Source organism: Crocodylus porosus, unplaced genomic scaffold (assembly GCF_001723895.1).
Source record: "Crocodylus porosus isolate Cpor-Errol unplaced genomic scaffold, CroPor_comp1, whole genome shotgun sequence".
Classification (NCBI taxonomy): Eukaryota; Metazoa; Chordata; order Crocodylia; family Crocodylidae; genus Crocodylus; species Crocodylus porosus.
In genome coordinates, this window is record NW_017728950.1 from 41,901,171 (window position 1) to 41,928,028 (window position 26,858).

The 26,858-nt window shown below is 41.6% G+C and overlaps 1 pseudogene; it reads right to left on the reverse strand.

Moving 5' to 3' along the window:
• Positions 1–1,354: 1,354 nt before the first annotated feature.
• LOC109323285 lies at positions 1,355–2,795 on the reverse strand (annotated as a pseudogene).
• Positions 2,796–26,858: the final 24,063 nt, after the last annotated feature.

Sequence of the window (26,858 nt, forward strand, 5' to 3'; positions counted from 1 at the left end):
ACAAGAACCCAGCATTTGAAAGACAAAAGACCCTGCAGAACCATCAACTCTACCATTGTACCCCACTATTACAAACTCCCGAAACTGCATATCCCTGCATGGAGCACTCATGTTCAGTGTGCCAGGGGCTGACCCTTGCCTTGGCATGCCTCCTGTCACTAGGATCACACAAGGTCTGCCCCTATAACAAGGGGCAGTGAAGACAGACCCAGTGGGACACCCTCTCCATCTGGACCAGCACCATGCCACACCATCTATCCACCCAGAGGCCCTGCTGGCAACCTCCCTCTGGACAAGGACCCCTTTCCAGCCTGGATAGGTAGCTATCACCCCCCCATCCCCTCTTCAACCAAGGACTTGGACTCTGCTTCTCTTCCCTACCTGGACTCCAGCCCTTCCACTGAGTCTCTTTCTCCTGCTGCCATTGTGAGTGTGAGAGTGAACCAATAACTTCATGGGGCTGTGAAGTATGTTGTCTGTGTAATAAAACTGTTATTTGGACTCCTAAGTTGGGGTTTGCTTTACTATGGTTTGGCCCTGCTCCAATCTCTGCTCCTCACCCCTCTAACTTCTGTCTCATTTCTCCCTCTCTTGCCAGAAGCCAGAAGGCTCACTGCCACCTCCAACACCTGTTCTGAGCTCCTCTCTGCCTCCAAACTCCCTGTTTCTTTGCCACTGTCTTATCCCCCCACACACACACTCACCAGTTCACACACATACAACCCACCTACACATACACACAGGTAAGTTCCTAACTTGGATGGTACAGGGTGTATGCATGTGCCTGGGGTACCTGGGGGAAGGTTCAGGTGAGAGAGAGAGAGAGAGAGTTAAAGTGTAGGGAGCAAAAGTTCCCAGAACCAGGATTAGAACAGATGGACTACAGAAAAGCTGGCTGAGGAACATATATATGACATTGTGTGCATGATATATGAATTAGTGATCTGTGTCTAACTTTGGGGTGTAAGGTATATGTGCTTGAATTGGTGATAGGTATGCATGTGCCTAGGCTGGTTTGGATGTGTACGTGCCTGAGCTCATAGTGTATGCACCTAACTGATTTGGGTGTTTGTATATGTGCAATTGTGTCACACCCTCCTGTCTAACAGTGCAATATTGAGATCCTGAGAGCTGGCCTGACCCCACAGGGCTACAATGGCTTTTTGAGAAACTGATCCAAGGAAGTTTGTTTTGCTACCCTCTTTTTCTCATTGTAAATTTCCCTGTAGTACGCATTGGCATTACAGATCAAGTTGTTGGTCTTTGAGCTGCATTCAAGGTTGGGATCCATTTTTTTCAAAAACTGCCATTTCAGCTTCCAAATGCTTGAAGGCCTTACTCATCTGCTTTATTGTCATGGGACCTTGAGCAAGACTCTCTGGGCCTGATTTTCTGCCTTCCTTTGCTCCTCAAGATGGACAAGCTCTTCATTGGTCAGTTCCTGACCAATGAGAGGCCAGCAGCTCCTCAACATCTTCTGTTTCAACTTCTAGCTGTAGCAGGCCAACCATCTTTACAACATCAGCAGTAACTTTATCCACTTGGTCTTCAAATCCATGGAATTCAGAGACAAATTCTGGACACAATTTTTTCCAGACACCATTGAGGTTGGATTCCATAACCTCCTTCAAAGATTGTCCAATGTTCTTCATTGCATCCAAGATGTTAAAGCCCTTCCAGAATTCCTTGGGGGTTGGTCCACCTTCCTGGTCTGTGATACTTATGGCCCAGTCAAAGGTTCTTCTAAGGTAGTAAGCCTTAAATGATTAAATGACCTCCTAGTCCATAGGCTGGAGCAGCAATGTGGTGCGGGGGGCGGGGGGGGAGGAGGAAAATGACCTTGATGTTGGGGTCTAAATCTGCCAGGTGCATTGTCTAAAATAAACAAGCCTTGTGTGCAAAGTTGTTCCTCTCACAATTCTGAACAGCTGGCACAAAATAGTCAGTGAACCATTCCTCAAAAAGGGCCCCAGTCACCCAAGCTTTATGATTTGATTTCCAGATGACTGAAAGGCTGCCTTTAACATAACCCTTAAATGCTCTGGGATTCTTGGAGTAATAAACAAGCAAAGGTTTGAGCTTGAAATCACCCGCAGCATTTGAACCAAGCAAAAGGGTAAGCTTATTTTAGCTGCTTTAAAATCAGGCATAGGGTTTTTTTGTTGGGCGATGTACATCCTGGAAAGCATTTTCTTCCAGAACAGCCCAGTCTAGTCAACACTGAAGACTTGCCTGGCACAATAACTTCAATGATTTTAGCCAATTTTTTAGGAAAATCTTGAGCTCCAATCTCGTCAGCACTGGCAGCTTCACCTTGCACCCTGATGTTATGCAAGCCATACCTGCCTTTAAAATGCATGAACCAACCCTTACTTGCACTGAATTTTTCATCCTTGAATCCCTCACCACATTGTTGCTTCACAGTGTCAAAAAGACTCAAAGCCTTGGCCTGAATGGTGGCTAAACTCAAAGGCACACAGTGCTGAGTTTGATCCTGAATCTACAAAATCAAAAGTCTTTCCATTTCAGCCACAAGTCCTGCACGTTGCCTTATAATAATGGATTGCAATGAGGCCACATGTTTAATTTCACCACTTATTTTTTCCTTTTCTCTAATAATAGGTTTGCACAGTAGTATGAACTACGTCCAATTGCCTACCAATTTCAGTTTGTGACAAACCACTCTCGCTAAGCTTGATTGCATTGGCTTTTACCTCTAATGTGATGCCTTTTCTCCATTTCTTATCAGAACCCTCACCATCACTACAGCCCTGCCTTTTCCTTTTATCAGCCATTTTTAAGGACTGAATATAAGAAACATCAGGAAGCAGACTGAATACTGTATAACACCGGAACACATCAGGAAGCAGACTCAATACAGTACTGAATATAAAAAAGCTTATCACTAAGCACTAAGAATCCAAGAATCCAAAGAATACAAGAAACTTATGCACTGGAGGACATCAGAAAGCAGGAGCACACCAGAGCACATGAGGAAGCAGACTGACTGGATGACATATGGCACTGGAACCTCGCACTTATGGCATGCCATAAGTGAGGATCCAGGGCCACAGATGATAACATAGGTGTAAATGGCAGAGCACCACAAGTCAGAGCACCAGATGTCAAGAACTGTATGTAGTCCCTAACCTGTTCTTTTGCCACTGTTGGCTGTTCACCCCCACCCCAAATTGTGCTGCCAGGTGCAGTAGTCTGAGAGCTGACCTTGCCTGTGAAGACTGAGGTGAAAAAGGCACTGAATACTTCAGCCTTTTCTGCATTCTCCGTTGTTAAGTTGCCTTCCCCATTCAGTAAGGGGCTCACATTTTCCCTGATCATCCTCTTGTTACTGACATACTTATAACAACCCTTCTTACTATCCTTCACATCGTTTGCTAGCTGCAACACCAATTGTGCTTTGGCCTTCCTGACTTCATCCCTGCATGCCTGAGCTATACGTTTTACCCCTTATACTTCAACACTCTATCCAGAATATGCATTTCTTAGATACCACTGTGAAAGACTGAAATAGTCACATTGCCACCATACTGCATCAGCAACCAGCCAACCATTGTAGATATCTCTATGACACCAGGTTTCAACCAAAGCACACCACTAGACCCTTGTCTACACACAAACTCTACATTACAACCATATTTATTGTGATCCCACTAACCAGGATGTACCCCTTAGGGATCTGGAGCAGGGATTCCTACACTTACAATACAATCCCAAAATCATAGCCACTCAAATCAACAGAGCCAGACTCAGACCCCACTCTGACCTGCTACAATACCAACCCTATTACAAAGGCAACAGAATTCGTCTCGTCTTCTGCAGTCCCCAGTTTGATCACCTTAAACTCATTAATAATGACCTCCAACCCCTCCTGGAATATAATGAACATGTAAAAGCAGCCTTGCTGGAAAATCCTGTCCTGGTTTACAGACAGTCCTCTAACAATGTCTTCTCCAGCTACAGACTACCTAATTCTCACTATCGCCAGGACACCAGGCTTTGCAACAGATCCAGATGCCAGCTGTGCCTCCTTGACAGCACAGACCACATCATCACTGGGTCAAAAAACACAGATTATAAACATCCCACTCTCATTCACCTGCTCCTACTGATGACATGCATAGCATGGCTTGCTTACAATTGCGTTTTGCTGTTTATGCTGGACAGATGGGGCAATCCTTACATGAAAGAATAAATGGACACTAATGTGACATTGATTCCAGAAAGAAACAAAAGCCTGTGGTAGGACACTAACTCCCATCATGGACATTCTTTCACTGACCACAGAGTAACTTTTCTTAAATCAACAAAACTTTAAAAAAAAATCCCCAAAACACAAAATTGTGGAAAAAGAAGTCATCCATAGACAAGATTATGTTAAATCTGCTTTTCTGAGAGATTATGGATTCTTATCTCATTTTCTGGAATAGTTTATATAACCACTAGCTCCTCCAGTGTGATAGCTGTTTTGTTTATCTCCTTCAATCCCTTCAACTCCCCATCCCCTCTGTCAACAGTGACCCGTTTTTTCTTGCCCTCTATCAATATGCTCTGCATTTAACTGCCCCCTGCTCTCTGTAAATACATCTATAGCTTCTGAAGAAGTAGGCTGTGGCCAGTCTGGATGAGTAGGTCTGTATGATGTCAGACTGGTCTGCCATTTGCCTGCTAACATGGCTAATGATGATCTCTCGCTAAGGAAGAGGAATGAGTTAAGATGGCCTGATTTCATATCAGGGATTAAGATTACATATTTGGTGTAAGAAGGATTTTTTTCCCCTTGTAAATGGAGCAAATGTGACAGGCAATACACTGAGAAAGAATAAATGTGAAATACTTTCATACAGAGATACTCTTCAGAGGAGAAATGCACTCTAAATAATAAGGTTTGTGTGCATAAGTCAGGAAATTCTTTGAAATATGCCCCTAAGGAGACACTGACCTTTGCCATTTACCTCTGCAGCTGTAAAAGACTAGAACCTGCTGCAGGACATTTTTGAATAAACAGCATTTAGTTAGCCTGTGGGGTTGTGAAAGGGTGTTTCAGTGAAATACAAACAGCAATGGCCCACTTCTCTCACTTTAATTTTCAGACATTAATTCATTTGAACCTTTTTGGCATTGGGAAGCCTGAATTTCCCTCAGCAATTCACTAATACGTTTAGCATTAGTTCTAAACTTCTCATGCTGGGAGCACCAGATGCGTTTGCTACCAGAGGATAGACTTGGTTTGATTAATCAGGGTGATGATATTGCAAGGGTTCTTCCTTTATCATTCTGAAGTTGTGACCTCTGCATATTTCCAAGACTTAATACTATGCCCTATTCCCTTTCTTGCCTGAGGTTTTGCAGACAGACATGAATTGTATGGCATTATAATTTTGCCCTCACAGTCCCAGTGAAATAATGCAGCAATGAGATGAGAATTAGTATGCCTTTCCATTTTACATGCTTCCTACTCCTAGCTCTCTTCATTATTCTTACCACTGACATTAAATCTGCCCAAACTGCACACAGCTTACTGTATATCACCAATTTTATTTTATTTATTTTTGTTATTACCATCAGAGCTTGAATTGCTGGAATCTATTAAGTACTAAGACAAAGTGCTCGCTTCACATGTATTATCTCTGGCCTAATGAACTGACCACCTTGTGTTAATATTTGTTTCTGTTCCTATATTAATAATACACTGAAAAACTGATTGGTTCACAACCCTCACGATTTTTTTGTAATATGCTTCACAATCTCACACTGAAGCAAAGGGGATTTCATCTGTCTGTGCTGCAGTCACAAGGACCAGCTTGTTTTTCTGCCAAAAAGATGAATGAATGTTCAGGAAAGGCTGGAACAGATTTAGGAGATTAAAGAAAGATTCTGAATGCATTTATTAAACCCTATTCAGAGGATTACACTCTCTTCATTTTATAGATAAAGTTAACTCTTAGTAACAGGACTGAGATTTATTGGATTTTCTTTTATAAAGTTCTGCCTTTTAACTGACCCTGGAAATGTAATTTATTCCTTCCCCCACCCCAAAAAAAAGCATCAAAATGTGTATATTTCTGCTTTAGGAGCCAAATCTGCATTGGTTTATTGTGGGATGGGTAATGGGATTAAATGATGCTCAAAGATAAGAAGTTTTGATCCTCAATAGCACAAGTTATGCCTGTATATTTCATTGTGAAAGGGAGTCTCATACCAAATGAATCTTGGACATTTCTAAAAAACAGACTTCATGTGTGTGTTAGGACTTTGTACACATTTCAGTTTTACATGATTTATGCACACAAACCTTATTATTTAAAAGGTTTGTTTCTCTCCTGCAAAGAGTATCTCTGTATAAAAGCATTTCACATTTATTCTCTCTCTATGTATTGCCTGTCACATTTGCTCCATTTACAAGAAAAAAAATCTTTCTTGCACCAAAAATGTAACCTTAACTCTTGGTATGAAGTCAGGGCATCTTTACCCATTCCTTCTCCTTATAGACAGATAGCCATGATAGTAGTAGGCAAAAGGCAGGCCAGTGTGACACCATCTTTCTAACTTGCCTCCAATATTAATTGATCTGGGTGTCCAGGATCCATGACAAATCTGAGTAAGGTCTAGCCAAACATTTTACATAGTCCTAATCACCACTTCACCAAAATAACTAACTAACTAAATAAAAGGTCTTGTTCACATTAAAAGGGGCAAAAACTGACAATGTAGAACCTGTGGGCAATTTTATACATGGTCTGGGGGTGGAGGGGAAGAGTTTTAATTAGAGAGGGTCCAGGAGCTGCTCTAATGAAAGTGCCCAAGCGTCTCATGTATCGACATCCCCACACTTCACAGTAGCAGTGGTGGCACTAGAATTAAGTTCAATGCGCTTTAGTTTAGGTATCCCTGCTGCCATTTTGAAGTGGAGAGAAGCTGATACATGAGATGCGTGAGGCTGCTGGGGTGCAGTAATTACCATGCTCCAGCAGACTGAATTGATTTGCAATTACAACATATTGGAGCAGCTTCCCAGCTCATGTACAGGCACCCTATGTGACATTTTCACTTCTAGCATTGGTCCTTCTGGAGCAGATTCAGTTTGGTGGAGCAGAGTATGTAAGGTTGTACAGTTGTTGCATGTCACCTATCTCTCCTCTGCAAAAAGAACTTCAGTCCCTACTGAGAGTGAAAGCACAAGCCTGTTTAAAATATTGGAAAAGTTCACCTTCAATTCCATACCCTATCAACTCCACTACTTTAAATTATGGTAGTGGAGATACAAGTCAAGATAGATTTGGCCATTTTCCATTTCCTACTTACAAATCATATAAAGTCACCCTTGACAACCAGGGGATCAATGGATCATTTTCAGAAGTATACAAATTGGTTACATTTCCTAAGAAAAATAAAAGACATCTTGCTTATAACTATTGAAATCAATACTGCCAGCATTTTTGCAAAGAAAAATTACTTGTGTTATGTTATCGTAGTTTAAGAGTGATGCAACTGTGATGGTCCAGAAAGGATGCAAGAGGCAAAGATTTCTTAGGGTGATGTCTTTGATTGAACCAACTATATAGTTGATGTAAAGTTAAATAAAATAGGTTATTGCTGTTTGCAAAATCATGTTAATTTTCCAATAAATGTTTAATTAAGATTTGAATATGTAGAATTAAAGGAAAAACTCGCCCCCTGTAACAGGAGGCCTGCTTGGGGCCACTTTCCCTGCAGCCTGTCCACCTGTTCCTGGGCTAACCGCCCACTTTTTCACCCGCCATGCCTTGTTGTTAATTATTTAAAGATGTAATTAAGCAGGAGGTTGCCATTTCCGGCCCCAGTGCCAGGGGGTGCTATCTGCAGCTCCTTACCTCCCCTAGTCCACAGCCCAAGCCTCGCAGATAGCAACTATAGTTCTTATCATCACCAGCTCCCACAGTGGGGCCCAGAATCCTACTGCTGAACCCCCACCTGGGTTCCTCTCATTAGGTGGTTTCTTCTGCCAACATACCAAGCCACATAGCTCCCTGAACTGATGCCCTTCAGGTGTGATCCCCCCACTGGGACCTTCGGCCCACTAGCCCTGGCCCACCTCCAGGCCAGTTGGAACCCCAGACCCTCAGCTCTTGGGCGTTCCTTGCGGTGGGCCCCCGGCCCTTCAACCTTCCGGTCCTGCCCCAGCATGGGCCAGTCAGGGGAAGCTCAGACGGGCCTGAGTCTACAGCCCTTACTCTTTCACCATGGGGTCCACCTTTCCAACCCTCCAACAAAGGGGTAACCCACCTGGTTGTGGGGGCTAGGGGTTAAGGCACCCCGACCCATCTTTCACTGGGGTAGTAATTGCCCTGGCATTTCCTGGGGGCTCCTGCACCACTAAGAACCCCACCAGGCCACCCACTCCCAGCAGGGTGCAGTTTTAGGTCATACCCAGGACCAGGAGCCTCCTAGCCATCCCCTACAGCTCCTCCCTTACCTCCAGATGACACTAGCAGTCCTCCAGCCAGGAGGTGTTGTTGTCTGACCCACAGCAACAGACCTGCCTTGTTTATATGGGCAGCCCTGAATCTAAAATGGCTGCCTTCATTAGGTACCTGGCAGCTGCCAGCTCCAGGCCCTTAAAGTGGCAGTCACACACAGTGCCCTGCCACACCCCCACGGACTTGTGTGTAGAAGGGTCTTTTGACATTGGATCTAGTGCTGTTCAACTCTGTGAGAATAAGAAGTAGACAGGATGTGTATTCAACTCCAGGAGATTTCCTGAGTGATCATACTTAGGAGATGTTGGAGTTAGTGGTAGGCTTCAGTAGTTCCTTTTACAGGAATCAGTAGCAAAATAGGCCTTCAGGATCAGAGGCATGGGTGGCTGCCCAAGGTGCAATTGTCAGGAGGCACCACACACACACATACCCTGCCTCTTGTGCCAGGTAGATGACATCAGGGGACTCCAGTGGCAACTGGTCCCAGTGGTTAGGTAGTGGGGATGACCCCCACCTCGACCATACCTGGAGCTGACCAGCCAGAGAAGCAGGATAAAAAGCCCCTGGGCAGCGGTGGTAGCAGTGGCAAGCACTGCCAGGCAGCATGATGGGGAGGGATGACGGCACAGAGGGCTGGGCAATGGGCAAGGTGGCAATGTCCAGTGAGAAGGCATTGGCTGGGCAGCCCTGTTTGTGTGCCAAGTACCTTACCATCACTGACCTGCTGGGGCTGGAGGTTGAGCTACACCCTCCCCAACCACTACCACCACTGCCAAGGGTGAGGGTGCAGGAGGCTGGAAGGTGCAGGTGGTGGTGCCTGCCAGTGGGGCTGAACTTACTGGGCAAGCAGCCCTGCCTACTGCCCACCTGCTTGCCCTTCCTGCCACTCTTCAGCAAGCCCCACTCCCCACCTCCAGCCCAGCACAAGGCCAGCATCTTGAGTGAGTGGGCACGCACTGCTCCACAGTAGCCCATGAGGTCCCTTGCCACCCTCAGCTGCCAACACATGCATGCCTCTCACCCATGCACATACACATACACCCACATACCCACCCCACATCACCCCTACATGCACACTCAAACACCAATCCCCACACACTCAGTCCACATACCCCCCATCCTCTACACATACTCCCTTTCCCCCACACACACAGCACCAGTGACATGTAAGGGTGCCCCAAATACAAGTTCACCCAGGGCACCATTTTCTCTAAGGCCAATCTAATCCTGCCACTGACTCATTTCTTATCTTAAATTTCCATGGTTAGGGGGATTTCACCATTTTTTCCACATTTCAAGGATTCTCAAAGAACATCTGAGGTTCCTAGGCTACATCTTGGGGAAAGGATTTACTTGGCAGAGCAAGCATACAACAGCCAGGTTTACAGGATAGATTTTCAGTGGAGTTCAACATTTGAGCTTTTACTTAAACTAATGCTTCTGCAGTAGTCAATGTAGAGAAGAGATAGGGAAAAGGCACAAGTAGCACTATTAAACTTCCACTGCTTTAGGAAACACATGAACCCAAGCTTCATTTGTCTCTAGCAGCTGTTCAGATTGAATTCAAAGTTCCGTGGCACTTTTTGTGGAGAAATAATCTTACTATCTTGGCTAATGCTCCTCATTTTATAATGCAAGCTGAGTTGTGTAAGGCTGTATATGTAGTATTCCTAAGTGTATTTCCATATGCATTCACCTTGCTGCCAGTATTTGACTCATTAATTTGTAATGTGCTTTGGAAAATCTCAAGAATGTAAGGTGCAAGACAAACAAAAACTTTATCCATGACAGGCCAGATTTGTTCTCTATGAAAGGTCCCCTCTCTGATGTGCTAACTTTACACTTCTGGAGTCACTACAAACTGTTTTGTTAATATATTGGGATCGGTTTCAAAGGACAGTTTTAAATGAATAAAGAGGATTTAGCTAATTTTGTACTATCTAATATACATACTCAGATTCATATTTATTTCCCTGGATAAAGCAAGTCCTACAAATTTACATGTGAGCAACTACCCATTTCTGTATCTTTTCCCCTAAATCAGCCTTGCAAAATTCTATTCAGCCTGGATAGCAACTTCTTTGATGACCAAGTAAACTGATCATGTTTTTGTCATTATCATCAACTCAAAGAAAGTCTGGTGACACAGCATCTTGTGCAGACATGCCCAGGTATTCATAACGCATTTATCACTTGGTCCATTTTCTTTCCAAATGTTGCATATCTGATAAGCAACCTCTAAACACAGCAATTCATCACCATAATTCAAGGATTGGTATCAAAGGTCAATCTAACCACTTCATCCTGAGGAGATCTTAATGAAAGAAATACTGCTGGTATTATGAGAGTGCGTGTGACTCACTGGATGACTTTGCAGCAAAAGGCTTTGACCTCTACAATGCCACCTATAATCATGTTGCTGCAGATGGTCTGTGAGTTCTGCTGCTGTCACAAAGAGTGTGTTTTTTGGAAGATCAGCACTACAGTGGGGCTCTCTTTAATCCTTGCAGAAGATCACTGCCTAACTGTACCCAGCAATTCCAGTGAGTCAATTGGTGTCCTGCTCTGAACTCTGTGGAACTTCAGCAGGTCCACAAAATGCTTCTCTGATGAGCCACTCAAGTCAAAACAAGCCACTTTCTGCAAACATACAACACAGGTGACAAAATTCTTCCTGGGTCCTGCCTGATATCTCTGACCTTATTAAACTATCTGTGAGTCCAAATCTGCCTACATCTGCAGCAAACCAACTAACCAACAAGCAACAGCAAGTCCTGTATGGAAGCTGATGAAGGATTGTGAGGGATTTTTCAAGATATTCCACTCTGTTTTGCAAGCTCCAGAAGCCAAATCAACAGATTGTATCAAAGGCTTTGTTTATGGTAATAGAAGTCACATAGAGCTCACACTTTTGTTCATGACATTTCTCCTAAATCTGACATGCAACTAAAATAATGCCTATCATGCCCTGACTGGTTCTAAAGTTGCACTGAAACTTTAGCATTCACAGGAGCAATTGGTAAAGAGTATCCAAGACAATATTTCACTAGTAGTTGACATCCCTTAATAGTTACTGCACTCCATTCCACATATTACATTAAATATTAAATATTGCATTAAAATTTGGCCTTTGCTTGGTGCCCTTTCTTTGGATGTCTACCACCTTATCTTGTAATCTTTCTGCTGAAATTATTCCTACTCCATTCCTCTATGTTACCAAGCCTTGATAAATCATGTTTTAGGCCTCTCCAATATTCATGGATTTTGAACCCTTCCATTTTGTCTCTTGTATAACAGCAACCACTGTGCATTCTCCTAGCTTTCCTTTCATTCCTCCCACGTTCAGGGAAGCTGAACATAACTCTTTGATTCATTTCTTTAGAATCACCCAGAATGTGCAAACTTTTGGCAGTTTCAACAGTTGGCAGATGAAATATCTTCTAATCTCGTGTGTGTGATAAGCTAGCATTGCAGTGGTATATTCCCAGAAAAGGAATACAGTATATATGAATGGCATAATTCTTACACACCTTAGGACCAGGCCTACATTTCTTAGTATGAAATCAGAATTTCCTTCTGCTGTATGCTTCTCTGCCATGGCTGACAAGCTCCAGCTACCTGATTATAAGGTGACAACCTTGACAAGCTTAATTTCCTAACTATACTCTTGTTCCACTCTCTGAACCTACAAGATTACTGTATTTTTTTATATTCAATATTTATATCAGCTTTTTATCTTGTTATTCCCTTACTGTGTTAATAGTCATAAGAGATTGTTAAATGAGGCTAAGAATATTATCCCCATAAATCCATTCAGTGTATAAATGTTTTTTTGCCTATGACACTATTCTAAACTAGCATTGTACAAATTAAAATTCTGTCTTTTCCAAGAATTGGTAACTGTAAAACTGACATCAGTAGTATTTTAAAGGCTGTTTTTGAATCTCAATTTTCAAGACACAAAAGATTTTCTTGTTGCTCCATAAACCAGATTTAAAAACAAAAAAAAGCCACACAAAAAAAAAAAAAAAAGCAATGATCCAGATTATGGCACTCACTGGCCCTAAAAACAGCATGGTTCAAGCTTCCTGTGGCACCAGTCCCACACAGGGGGTACTTTTTGACACGGTCATATAGTATCCTCCTCCATCTAAAGGACTTTGAGTCCTCCTTTCCTCTGAAATAGCTGTAGCAGCAGGAAGGTACTCATGCTTTCCTTTATCCCCCCAGGTCTGAGAAGAGGGACTCCCCAACCCCCCAAGGGAGTCAAAGGTGACAACAGGAGCAGCAGTAAGGAATCTCCTTCCCCTCAAAGAAGCAAAGAAGGTAAGAAGTGCCACCAGTTGTCCCTCTGTTCCTCCCCAGAATTTGAAGTACGTCTGCTAAAGTGTGTGAATCCATGTGTGGTTTTCTTGCAAAACACATTTAAATGAGTTGTTCACACTATGACTGTTTGGGAATATGTAGATGACGCCCCAGGTGCTGAAAGCCTTAACATAAGCACCCATTTAGATGAAAGGGACTATTTAGCTTCATCAGAATAATAGTTTCATGCTGTCTACAGACACAGGTAGACTTTGCCGTAGCGGTTACACTCAGATTATATTTTCAAACTTTTTTCCACAACTATTAAAGATAGAAATGTCCTTTTCTACTTAAACAAAAACTAAGATTTCAATGTAATCATACAAATCCAGGATCTAGCCTCCTAGGCATGAACATATTGTATTTAGGCCTTTATCTTACCTTGCCTCAAGTGTGGGTAATGACCTCCAATCATAACTATATCAAGCATAACTTGGAGCTGTTTGAAAGACTTGGAAAAACATTTCTTCTGTGGTGTACATAACCACTGGAGAGTCCTATAAATATTTTTAATTCCTTAATTTTAAAAGAACCAATACATAGATATGACATGAAATATACTGTTGTTAGTATATACTGGCCTTCTTCTTCTTTGATTGGTTGTGTGCACTGGCATCTGCACACATGAGCACGCACCCAGATGTCCCTTCAATATATGCCCATAACAATAACGCAGCATTGGAGCCATTCACTTCTGATTGTGGTATCATCTCCATCTAAGTATTTCATCATACAAGAACATTTATAGGAAGATGCGATTATCTTCTGGTAAGGGGATACAATGTATCAAACACTGCCTGCCTGTTATGACCCCATGCTGTAGGACAGTGGCCTCCACAGGAGGTACGGAAGATGATCCACTGGGGTGCAGGAAGAAAATATTAGAGCTTCTATTTATATTTATTTTTTATCTAAAAAAAATTTTTTTTAAATTAAGCTTTACTAATATTCAATATACAGATTGACACTGGTGCCCTCACTCGGTCCGTGTGTCACGTATGGTAGGTGAGGTATCCTAAAGGAAGAGTGGGAGTTCCACAATGTGGAGGTACAGTAGTACAGTGGTCTCCAAACTTTGTACAGTGTAACACTGAGTAGTACATGTATATAATTTATAAATAAATAAATATACATATATTGGGGGTGCGTGCTCAAAAATTTTTTACTGATGGGGTAGGCGATCAAAAAAGTTTGGAGATCACTGCTGTAGGAGACTCAAATGGCTAACATGGGCTTTCATCTAAACCTGGGCTATGCAGGCCTTCTCAGCCCTGCACCCAATTGAAGCACAAGAGAAAATGAGCTTCACTGTCACTTCCTTATAAGTGGGTCTTTACTACTAGATCTTTGAGTATAATTATTCCATTTCTTTGCAGCTTTTTATTTGCTAGGGGTGATATTTAGGTTTCTGTTCCTTTTCAGTTTCCTTGTTGTATGGAAGTAGCAGAAAGTAGAATCTAGTGTTATGGTTTATTAAATTATTATGTCTGTTTAAAAACAAACAATATATGAAATTCTAAGATCTCCTCACATTTGTGTGTGAGATGTGGCAAGGTAATTGAACCTGTCAAATCTACCAGCAGCATACAAGTTTTACATCTCACGTACAATGCAGAATACCGTATGTTATTTTTAGAACTAATCTGACAGTTTATTTGAACTGACATCGTATATCTTGAGACTTACATCTCAAAGAAATTCAAGCACACAAATTCTACAGATTTCTCTTTCCAGATACAACCCTTCAGTGCAGGTCTGCTGTGGGACCTGAGAAAACGCATTTTGGGTAAGAGGCTTGAAAGACAAGCATTTTGAGTGAACGCTTCAAAATTTTAGCACCCCTGGGAAACTGCAACCAGTTTTTCTTCACTTAATAGGTGAAGTTCCAGTTAATGAGCCTGCAGAGATGTATGGTACTTGTGGGTAAAGAAAAAAAGGGCAGGGGGAGAGAGAGAGAGAGAGAGGACCCAAACCACCAAAAGTTTACCCTTAGATGGCAAATAGAAAATATTGTAGTAGGTACCCCTATCATTTGTATGTGACTAAAATTGTCAGGTCTTATCAAACTGTTGGGATGAAGAGGTGTTGTACTACAGAAGATGGACCTGTGTCAGGACTTTAAAAGTATTCACTTAGGCAAGTGGGTGGGAGAAAAATTGTCCTCTGGCTGTGCATATAATTGAGGTTCCTGGTTGAGCTGCTGAACTGAAAATTTACTTTCAAAGTTTGGGCTCTCAAACACTGACACAAAATAATGAAAACCAATTATTTGCAAGTCAAATGAAACATTTAATTTTCAGATGCTTATAAGGAAAGCAAAGGAGACAAAGGCCTAGGTTAGCAAATGTAGGAAAAGGAAGTCTGTGTCCTGAAAAAGTGCAGTGACTAGAGCACTTACCCAAGATGTAATAAAACAAGGTTCAGCTCCTTCCTCTGCCCACCAGTGGTGAACAGAGGATTGCAGGGTTAGTTTCATGGTTAAGGCAGCTGAATGCTGTCCTGGAGAATTGGATTCAATCCCTACCTCCGCCAGAAAATTCATGTGTGCTGCTAGGCAAGACCCATCTACCAAACTGTATATTTATGAGCACGAATTATGTGTTCCTCATTTACTGGTGCCTGATTTGGAATGTGAAGGTATGATTTGTAGAGATGCTGAGCATTAACAGCAGAAGCTGAAGTCAGTGATAGCTATACTTTGAACACATTAAATGTTATATCATGCTAAGTACTCTGAAAAATTAGGTCCTAGCTATTTCAAATTGGGCGCACAAATTTAATGGACTCTTTAGAGCTTAATCTTGCTGTGTCTAAGGTCCATCTATAAAATGAGATGATAATATTCCTCCTCTCACAGGAGTATTGTGGAAAAATATTTGTGAAGCACTTGGATACTTCAGTCATAAGCACCATAGAAAAGCCCATCGAAAATTAATAATGCTGTCTTCACAGCAGAGTTTGAAATGTACGCAATAAATAAGGAATGAGGCTACATACTGAGCAATGAGGAGAAAACAAACTACTGAAATCTGTTCATTAAATTGGCATCACCAACTCTGAGCACTGAATTAGCCTGGCATCGCATGGAAGGCAGAAGCTGCTCCTGCATGCCTCCCAGCATGTGCTGAGGGCTCCCCAAGTTGCTGGAAATTGCCAAGTGCAGCCAAGTGCCTAGGCCACCCCTAAATGCCTGCCAAGTGATAGCAGCTATGTCCCCAACCCTGTACCACATCACTGCAGATCCTCTCCTGAGCCCCACTCAGAACCTTCCAGAAAAACCTCAGAGTGAATGCACTCCTTTATTAATTGCACATGCCCCAATGTCCTGGCCTTCCCACACCCTGCCATGGCACCTCACTGCCCATGTCCAAGTCTGCAGAGCCAGAAGCTGCTGCACATCCTGTTTGTCAGCCTGCATGACGCTTGCCAGAGGCTACAGAACATCACTCATGGCCATTTGAAAAAGGCCTGGCCAGTGGTCACCATGGGATGCATCCTCCTGCCTATGAACCAACTGCTGTCAGTTCCATGAGGGGCCACCTACCGCACCCTCTCCCAGCCCAGCATCTTGGACTGGGCTACTGACTTCCATGTATCTGACAAGGACAATGCCACTCAGGATGCCATGGATGCCAGGGTGCTCTAGCACAATCTCCAGACTGTCAAGTGCTGGTTCAGGGCCCACACCATCAGCAGCAACTGGTCAGAATGGATTGTCCTGGATACCTGGGATGATGAACAGTGAGTTTAGACCTTCTGCATTCAATAGATCACCTTCATGGACAGTGTAGCCCAGACACCCCTCCACACCGCACACCTCAACATCAACATGCAGCCTCCCCTCACTCCAGAGAAGCGGGTGATCATTGCCATCTGGAAACTGTCCACTCTCAGCAGTCTCCACTCCATCACCAACCAGATCAGTGTGGTCACGTCCATGGCTAGAGAGGCCATCTGGGAGGTTCTTCTAGGCTCATCTCTGCTTCTGGGACCTGGAATAATAACAGACATATCTGCTTCATTTTTGAGTAGTCAAGAGACTGCCTGCCCCCTTTCTGCTCAGACTCAGATTAATATATGTGCTTTCTTAAACATGCTTTTGCTAGGACAGGGTTTTGAAAGTCATCTAGCAACTGAAGATGGTTCTGCAGTAGCTACAAAGAAGCCACTGAAAGCAAGAAAATTGACAGAAGGACAGCACATGAATCATATGCCTTTGCTTAAAATGGAGTTCCTGAACCTGGCTTTTAGGGGCAACATCCTAAATTGAAAGAGGTCTCCTTCTGCGCTGTTACACAGTGTAGTAACGTAAACGACTAATATAGATTTTGGCACCTGCCCCGCATACTGGTCTGTGTGCTACGCATGGGTTGTTATTGGGGGAAAGTCCCTGACTTAAGGGAACTCAGGTATCAGAATGAATTCAAGCTATATCACTTTCATGCCATAATTTTTCGCATGGAAGCAGTAACACAACAAGAGATGGGCAAGCAAGGAATGAGGCACAGGTGCCATCTGAGAAGGGGCATAAGAATGGTGGCAATGCCTAGCATCCAACTTACACCTCTGTGCAAAAAACCTAATGTAAGGATGAGGGCACAAGCTGCCCCAAGGAGTGTAGGATTAGTCAAGTACCTGAACTTGTGTGGAACCTGGTCCCTGGTCAAGGCTGTGCCATAGGAGTCAAAACCTGGTCATCAGAGTCAAGCTTTTAATCCAAAATGATATCTATGTTCATAGCCCTGGTCTGGTCAAAGGTCAGGAGCTGAGGCGTGCAGACAACAGGGCAGGCAGAGATGATGTATTATGGTCCGGGGCTGGAGCAGGGATAAAGCAAGGTAGGAGCCAGATTAAGTCAAGATTGAGGTAAGGCAGAAGCAGAGCCAAACTGCTGTGTTATGTGAGTCATTAAGTAGCCAGGACTCAGATAAAGGTTATTCAGGACCCAGATGTTCAGTCCAGCTGGCTCCGACCAGCCAATCAGTTTGGTGTTTGCAGTTGGTGCTGCTCAGGGATCAGGCAATCTACCCTCTGCTTAGTGGAAAATCTCCCCTTTAACGCAGAGGTGGGCAATTATTTGGGTCCATGGGCTACATAGGGAGTTCTGCTGAGCTGTTTCAGACTGGGTCAGCACCCCCCACATCCCCACGCTGTACAGCAGCTCACCAAAACTCACTATGTGGGATAGGGCCATGGCTGGGGAGTGGTATTCAGGAGTGGGACAGGCAGGCAAGGCTGGGATCATGAGGCAGGGTCATGGGGCAGTGACAGTGTAGGGCCAAGGCCCAGGGAAGAACCATGATCCACTGCCTGCACGCCCTTGCAATGGGCATTGGTTCTGCGAGCAGGGGCTTGCAGCAAAGGAATTGCAATTCTGCTCCAGCCTGCCACCACCTCAAGATCCCAGCCCTGGCCCCAGACACAGCTCCCCACACAGCTCCTAGCAGGTCTCCAAGGAGATCCGTGGATTGGTGACAGCACAGGGCCAGGGCAGAATCACAGTCTTCTCCCTGCATATCCCTCCCCAGAGAACTGGGTCTCTGCCCCAGCCCTGGCCCCATGCTGTCACTGCCCTATGATCCCAGGACCTCCATGGAGACTAGCCAGGAGCTGCATGGGCAGGACAGATGGGCTGGGGCTGAGGACCATCAGGAAGCTGCATCTAGGGTTGGGTCCAGGATCTTGGGGTGGTGACAGTGTGGGGCTGGGGTTTGGGCAGAGCCATATCTGCTCTCTGCATGTAGAACCTGCCCCCATGGCAGGGGTGTATGGGCAGAGGAATGCAGCTCTGGCCCTGGCCCCCAGCCCCAGCCTCACACAGTCACTGCCCCAAGATCCTGGGGTCTCCCTGGCCTTTCACACCTGTCCCACAACCAGATGCCACCCCTATCCAGCCCACAGCCCTATCCTATCAATGCAGCTAAGCTCCCAGCTCACATGGGTCCTGTCCCCAGTCATGGGTGCAGGTTGGATTCACTGGAGTGCCTGGGCAGTAGGGCTGGGCCCAGCAGTGACAGCAGTTGGAAGGAGCTGCCTCCATGACCGGCTGTGTCCACCCCTGCTCTAACATCTAGGAACAAAAAAGAGGCTTTTTTCCCCATATGGTCTTGTGGAACTAATCTACATCAAAACTTGATCATAGAAGGACTATCTGAATCTCTTGATGAGGAGCTCAGTGTTTTTAAATTACCCCTACACAACAATGCTTTGATAAATTCTAAGCATATTCATATATTACACAAATTATTTTTTTCTAATGAAGCTTCGATTTGCATATTTACTTTCCTGATCATCAAAGGATTTTGTAAAAGTACAAAACTAAAGCCAGGGGAGAGGATTTACTTCTAGTGAATCTTTGTTCAGAAGTTTCAAAAGTTACTTTAGCTAAGTAACTTGGTACTTGTTATTCAGTAAGGCCCAGAGCCTGGATTCCCCCTATATCCTCAGTTTCTATTGCCTTCAGCAGAAGTTTTCAACTTTTGTGCTTTTGTTATGCATAAAGAAAGCAAGAATGACCAATAAGTATTCTTTACATGTGTCCTCCAAAGGACGTAACTGTGGATCCCTGCTCCTGAAATGCCCCCATTCCCTATTTTGGCAGATAAAAACTATAGCTTTAGTATTGTAAATCGATATGTCATAAATAATTCAACATTTAACTTGAGTAAGAAAACTGGCGACTCAACTCCTTTTGCATGGAAGCTGGAAATTAAATCGCTATAGATGTTGACATTTTTCCAGACTACAGAGCACATTTGTCTTGGGGGAAAAAAATGTTAGAAATACATATATTGAACCTAGAGAATAGATGAAATACAGATTACTTGAATCCAGTTGCCTGGTTTTTGTAAGTTGTTTACACTATGAAGCTGGATGTATTTTAAATATAGATAAGACAGTAAGTAATATATTAAATAAAGAACTGGTCTTAAATTTAGGGGAAGAAAACAACATTTTTTACCTTATTAGTTCATCAAATGTTGATATCTTACATGCTATTTCTAACCCTTTTCATGTATTGCTTACAGAAGCTAGGCATAGAGCTCACTGTCTAGCTATTAAACCCATGATACAAATCCAGGCTAAATTCCTTCCTCACTTCTCTCTATCTTCCACTTTGAAACCTAGTACAGTCTGGCATTTATGTACATGTTTAAATTTATGTTCACTGGTATTTCTATGATGTCCATAGGACAACTCACTTTATAAAAGCTATGTACCTTTCTGAATGATGTCCTATTTTTAAGTGTTTGTCAAAGTGGCAATACTAAAGAGAGTGCATGTCTGTACCCAAATGCTTATATTCATGAATGTAGTTTTATGTCTAATCCTGTTTAGTCTCAGTCCATTATAAAAAAAACAGTTTTAGTTTATGTCCCAGTTTTTTCAGGAATAAGTATATTTGCCTTAAATTAATCTGGCTCTGTTTTAGAAAGCTAAAAATATTTGTATGAAATACAGTACATCAACAAATGAATTCAGCTGGCAGTGGTTTCAATAAAGCTATTAGAACAACATGAGATTTCTGAGGTTTATCATCTGCATAGCTGGACCCAAATATAAATAAAAGATGCTCAATTCTGCACATTTCCAGCTTTGATACATTTTACCAATATGCACTAACAGTATGGAAATCATACAGTACAAGCAAAATTTACAAGTATGCATGATTCCTAGGTGCTCAGAAAGCCCTTGAATTATATAGTATCAAATGTAGTCAAAAGGAACAGGATTTAAAATTCATATAACAAACATGTACATTTTCCTTCAAGCTTACCTTCAAATCAATCCAGCCCTATCAGTTTTAAAACTTTTGAGCTTATCAGCTGTAATGTACATTTTTCATCAATCTAAACTGAAGAGGCTCCTTTCTATTTCCCACTGGAAATTCTAAACAGCAAATATGCCATTTGCAATAGCATTTCAATTCAGTAGTAATTAGGACGTGGTGAAGAATATGTGATCAGAAAGAGCCTTGGGACTATTAAAAGATACACAACAGACTTGTTAATAATGGGATGCTTTGGTAAGCTCACCGGAAGTAAATTACAATATATGAGGGCAAAGGGAAGTCAGAGCGTTGAACAAGCTTTGGACAGAACTTTGGATGCATTAAACTATGTACTAAATCTTCATAGGTAACAACACTATTCCTCAAATGCAGATGTAGAATTAATATTAAGGTAAACATGCAATATACTGTTTATCATCCTAGAGTAATTTCTTCATTACTTCCTTGGAACATATGACTCCAGTATGTAGATGGGTGAGATGACGCCACCTTTGCCATCATTCATCAGCCCCTGGTATTAAGGACTTGGATGCTGAAATGTACATTTTTTTCACTGTTAGGTGAGGAAGGTCCCACATGACTTTAGATGTTTGGGTGCTGTGGGAAGGTCATACAGCAGGTGCCTCAAATCTTCAGTTTGTCTCAGTCCTTCCATCCTGCTGGACACTGCTCTTCTGATGTCAGGCAGAGCAATGCCACCCAGCAGGTACACACTGTTTAGGTGGGTAAGCTTCAGACATCCCGTGATGCATTAGCGGCTCTCGTGCTATCATTCAGAATGTGGTCAAGGCACTTAGCATGTACAGATCCTGTACAGGGCATTCATATTTGGCAGAGGAGACACTGAGAGCCAGAGCAGTGGCTCAGATGGTTGAAGAGCTAGCTCCATATTTCAAGTTGGTTAGCTTATATAGAATGGTGTGACATGTGCTCACTTTTGCTTTTGTCTTTATGATGTGTTCTTTGTATGAGCAGAATCGATCAAGGGGGACTCCAAGGTAAACTGGTTTGGACTGTAGGATAGCAGGGTCCCAGAACATGTAATGTTGAGCTGGCCGTTGGCCTCACGGTTTTTCAGATGGAAGGCACATATTTGTGTTTTTGGTGGGTTGTCGTGTAATTGATTTTCAGTGTAGTATGGGGTTCGGCTAATTAGTGCCTTGCTTAGTGATTTTTTTCAACATGGTCAAAGGCAGTATTTTGGGCTGTTATGCACAAGTCATCTGCAAAGATGAAACATTTTGTTTCCAATCAATTGGCTGGTCATTTATATAGATGTTACATAACAGCAGTGCAAGTACATCCTTGAGGAAGGATGTTAATCTGTCACCTCCATCTGCTTCACTTCCCATCCAGTTTGACACAAAAAAAAAGGTCTGTTTTCAAGCAAGGTCTGAATCATCTCTGTAAGGTGTAGATATGTGGAGGAGCCATTGCTTGGTTACATGTATACATTCATTAGGTGAAAAGAGCATATGACTATTTGACACCTCCTTGGCCATCGCAAATATGTTTGCATATCAACTGTATCCTGTGAAAATGTGCACCTGGAACGTGCCAGCATCATACGACAACACAGCGAGAGACCCAGTCAAACCAGTTGCAGCAAACTCACCTCGGGTGCCTTGTATTTCTTCTTCAAAAACTCCCAAGAAAAATCTTGCTTTGTTGAGGCTTCATCCCAGCTTCAATTTTTAGTGAAAGACCTAGAAAACAGTGCTGGGGCTTAGCATCTTTCCTACCATTCTCCTGGCTAGGGAGAATTCAAGAAGGCTCCCAGAGAACTGCACCAGAGTGCCACCCGAATGTAAAAGTGTGAACTTGGATCAAAACTGCAAGCAGAATAAACTTGCTAAAATGAATACATCACTGCTAGACTCACTTTTGTTCAAGCTATAATTAGAAAAAAATCCTTATTTTCCTTAACTATGCTAGCAGTTGATTTCTCTTGCATCTTCAGACTATCTTCTCATTTAGTTTCATTCCATACGTTTTAACGGATTTTTTTTCATGTCAAGTTCCCATGTCAAAATTTTTTTCCATGTTAAGAATTTAAGGATAATAGGAAAACTTAGAAATATTCTGAAGAGCCCTCGGGGATTATCTCTCAACCTCTTATGACCTAAAACTTGAATCAACTTTGAATCAGTGACTGTGAAAGTTTTTATACCATTTGTTCATATTATTCAAATAGTGCATTTGCACTGCGATAACTTTAAGGGCTATTTATTTCTCTCACTTTAGTTTTATCTGATAAAAATGCTGTGTAGTGAAGCCTGAGAATAAATATACTCTGAAAAGACACTTAAATGGAGATTTGGTTGGGCTGATTATTTTACTGTCCACAGCCAGAAAGGCAAGCAACTTCAAACACAATAGATCAATGACCAGTTCTCATTCTGGTTTCCTGACCCTGGCATTGTATTACATTAGATGCATCCTTGAAAGGCCAAAGACCCCTTTTACATTTGGTCAAATAAGGGATTATTATTAATTATGGTGAAATCTGCAGGATATTTCTTTCTAATAATGGCCCGATAAGGACCAAAAATGTTAAATGATAACCTATATTTGCTGCTATTTTTTGTAATCTTCATGTGTGTTGTTGTAGGATTAATAGGTCTTAAAGACAGGGACTTTATCCTTCCTATTGGACTGTAAAACACACAATATGATAATTTCACAATTCTGGTGTGTAGTATATAAATTGACATGAAATGAGCAGAGGTTTCCTAGTGGTGGACCAACCACAAAGAAAGAAGTTGGTTTGATTAAAGAACACTAGACAAAAAAATCTAGCACTGTGTTTATGAAGAATGTTAAGATAATTACACTATACTGGCACTGTGCTGTTTACACTGGCAGTGAGCTTTTGTCTTTGTATGCAGAAAATTATTTGATAATATTTACCACAATTTGAGATCTGGGAATTTACAGATGGTTTTTGTGAATGCCTCTCTGTGACTGCCTTGTACTTTTAATTATTAGCTCAAATAACCACAATCCCCATGAAAGCATCTTTAACAGAGAACTGTTTACTCTGGAGTCAAACAAGTAAATGTCCTTCAAGTCAATGCTGACTATGAGCACTGAGAATTTTTCTCAAATTTATCTGGCTGTATTCTATTTTAACTTGCCAGTTTTCATTATTCATAAATCTTTGCGAATAACCTTTTTTCTAACTGCAAATGCACTAAGACTCAGCAAGATCCCTTAATACAACTTATAGATTGTACACATTGTTGCTGTGGTATAATAAAATACAATATTCTTGTGAATCCCAATTGATTTCATCATTCATATGGGAAATAAGCAATGTTTCTTCACTTAAGCTAATAGCATCCTAAACTTTTTTCCAATATGGACATAACATTATTGATTCCATTACCGGTGCCAAGAATTCATAATTTTTTGCCCCATTTATCATGAATGACACTTATGAAAATACTTTTTGCCACTCCACACTTTCTTGACTATGTTACAGTGTAGGTGAGGGAGACAATCTCTTTAGCCCAACCTCAACTAACAACAACAACAAACCAAAACTTGCAAGCATAGTGTTTGCCAACTGCAAATTAGTTTGTAGTTATAAACATGTTTCAAACACTAGAAATATTTTTCCTGAAATCCCATACTATCAGCAACAATTTAAGGTGCTAAACTTCTTCCAAATACATAGAAAAATTCTACCTTTTTCAATACAAGCAAATGCTCTTTTTTAACAAAATAATCACAGGCTTAGCACATAAACCAGTAAAGGATAAATAACATGGTATCTGTGTTAGGGATGGAAAACTAGTGGGATCATACAAATGTGTGTTAATGCTATATAAATTGGAGGTAAATTATTAATTTGTTACTGGAATCATTAGAAGTGCTATTGAGCAAGGTAAACAATAGCTCAATAGCAATCCTCTGTCACAGGAAATGATCATGGGGAGCAAAAATTGTCCATTGTAGTTGCACAGGATAATGCTCAATGGTCTGAGAGAATAAAGACACTTTCATGAATATGAAAGAAAGGGTAAGCAAATGCCAATAAAGACAGACTCAGTTAAAGATTTCTGGAGGGAGATTGGTTCAGTAAAACCAGATTAAGTTAATGCCTGGAATTAAGGGGAATAAAGAGCACTTTGAAAGGTTTAACAGATGAATTAAGGTCTGAGAACCATAAGGTGTGGAGCTCCTTCAATTCCCATTGATGCCAATGAGGTTGGAATGTGCTCACCAGTAGCAGAGGAATGGGCTCTTAATGTGGAAGAAGGCAACATTAAACATGATCCTAAATGCACTGTTAATGAACTGCTTTTTAAAAAATCAGCTTTAAAATAGAAAGTTAAGAGGGAAGAGACACAGGCAATTAAAAAGCAGTTAAGATCTAACAGATACTGACAAAAAGCAGGCAACAGATATTTGGATAAAAATAAGTACTCACTTCAGCTGGTGCAGCTAATCTTTGTAGTAGAGAGGTAAAGGATGCTACAGTAGACAAAAAAGCTTCTGTTCATTTGATTTCACAGTAAAGCTTAATTACTTAAAGATATTTTAAATGCCTCTTGTATAAAATTTTTGAATATGACACTATTAGGCAAAATCTAACCCTATTGCTAGTTTCATTGTGTTAATTAGGACAAGAAAATCAGAGTTACACGTTCCTTGTGTGTGTTCAACAAGTGCTGCCTATAGTTCTGTTTTCTGGGATATATTTGTTATAGTTATATCTTCTGAGATGTATATTATTACATCGATGTATTAATTACACTTTTTGTCAAAGCCAAAAGTGTATCCAGAGGGTATCCAGAGGGTACAAGAACAGAGCCTATTACCTCTACAATTCAGGCATTTGAAAATGCTCAGTGTTCTTTCCTCACATGCCCGCAGCTCCAATCTTCCTGTCCTTAGAGACATCATTAAACTCCATTTCCTGTTGCAGTCAAAATTAAAACAGCATGCCCAAGTCATAATAATGGAGCTGTAGAAACATTTGCATGCTGCAGCTTCTTTGTTTTTTGTTTGTTTGTTTTTTCAATTTATAACACATTACACATTCGTTAGTGGATATCTGAGGCCCCAGACTTCATACAGTATTGGAAGAAGAAGGTTATGGTAGGTGTTCAAAATAGCTCCTGAAAAGAAATATTAAATACTGAACTGTGAGAAATGATGATGGTTTAATAATAACAGTTTTTAGAATCTGACCTGTATTAAGTCAATAAAGCTGATGTTTGGTAAAGGCTTTCAGGTAAGGTGAACCTCTCTCTTTTTCTTCTCTTTTATCAAAGAGATTTCTGCCTCATTTTATTAGTGTTTGGATATTTCATTTTTCCATTCATAGGGAAAGGGTTAGATCTAAATCTATTAGAAAATGTATCAATATTTTTAAAAATAATGCTGTAATGCATTCTTTTCACTGTTCCCTATGCTAGTCACAGTTACAGCAAGGTCACCTGCTTCCTTTCATACTTCTTGAATCTGACACGTTATCAATAGTTTCCAGGTTCCAAGTTCCAGTATTAACCCATATATTTAATGGTGATTACCATTAAAAAGTCAACATTTTTCAAGAAAACTTGCTTTAGCTATTTCTTTTAATAAACGATCTCTAAAAAATGCTATATGCTATACCCAGGGGCCACTATTAAAAACTTACCATTTCGAGGACTGATGTTGATCGCAATATTTGACTATCACAGCTTAATCTGGGAATTTTTTTGTACACAGATTGTAGAGAACATAAATAGAACTCTGCATGGGCACTGATCCATTCTTCTAAGGAAATGAGGGAATTTACATATCTAAATAACTTTACCTCAATAATTACAGTATTTTAAGTATTCCCTACAGTGCATGTGTGAAAGTAGAAGGAATATTGCAAAGGCTAAGTTAATTTTGATTTTCTTTTCTAAAATAGGCAAGTTTGAAAATATCTCATGTTAGCAATTTGTTGTACCTTGACATACACAGACTCTGAAAAGCTAGGCTAAAGGCAGCCTTCTCTAGCCTTTTCACTGTGCCAGGCACACCACCCTTCATATATCAATCCATCTCAAACTCACGTGTGCCTTTTCTTCACTGCCACCCTCCACTCCATCATTCCCTGAGAGAGTCATCCATAAGCTTTATAGCACTCTTCTCATTCGGATGTCTTCACTTTTCCAATGATATTTGCAGAAAATTAACTATTATTGGCTCAGTAAAGAAGCATCGGCAACTGGTCATATATT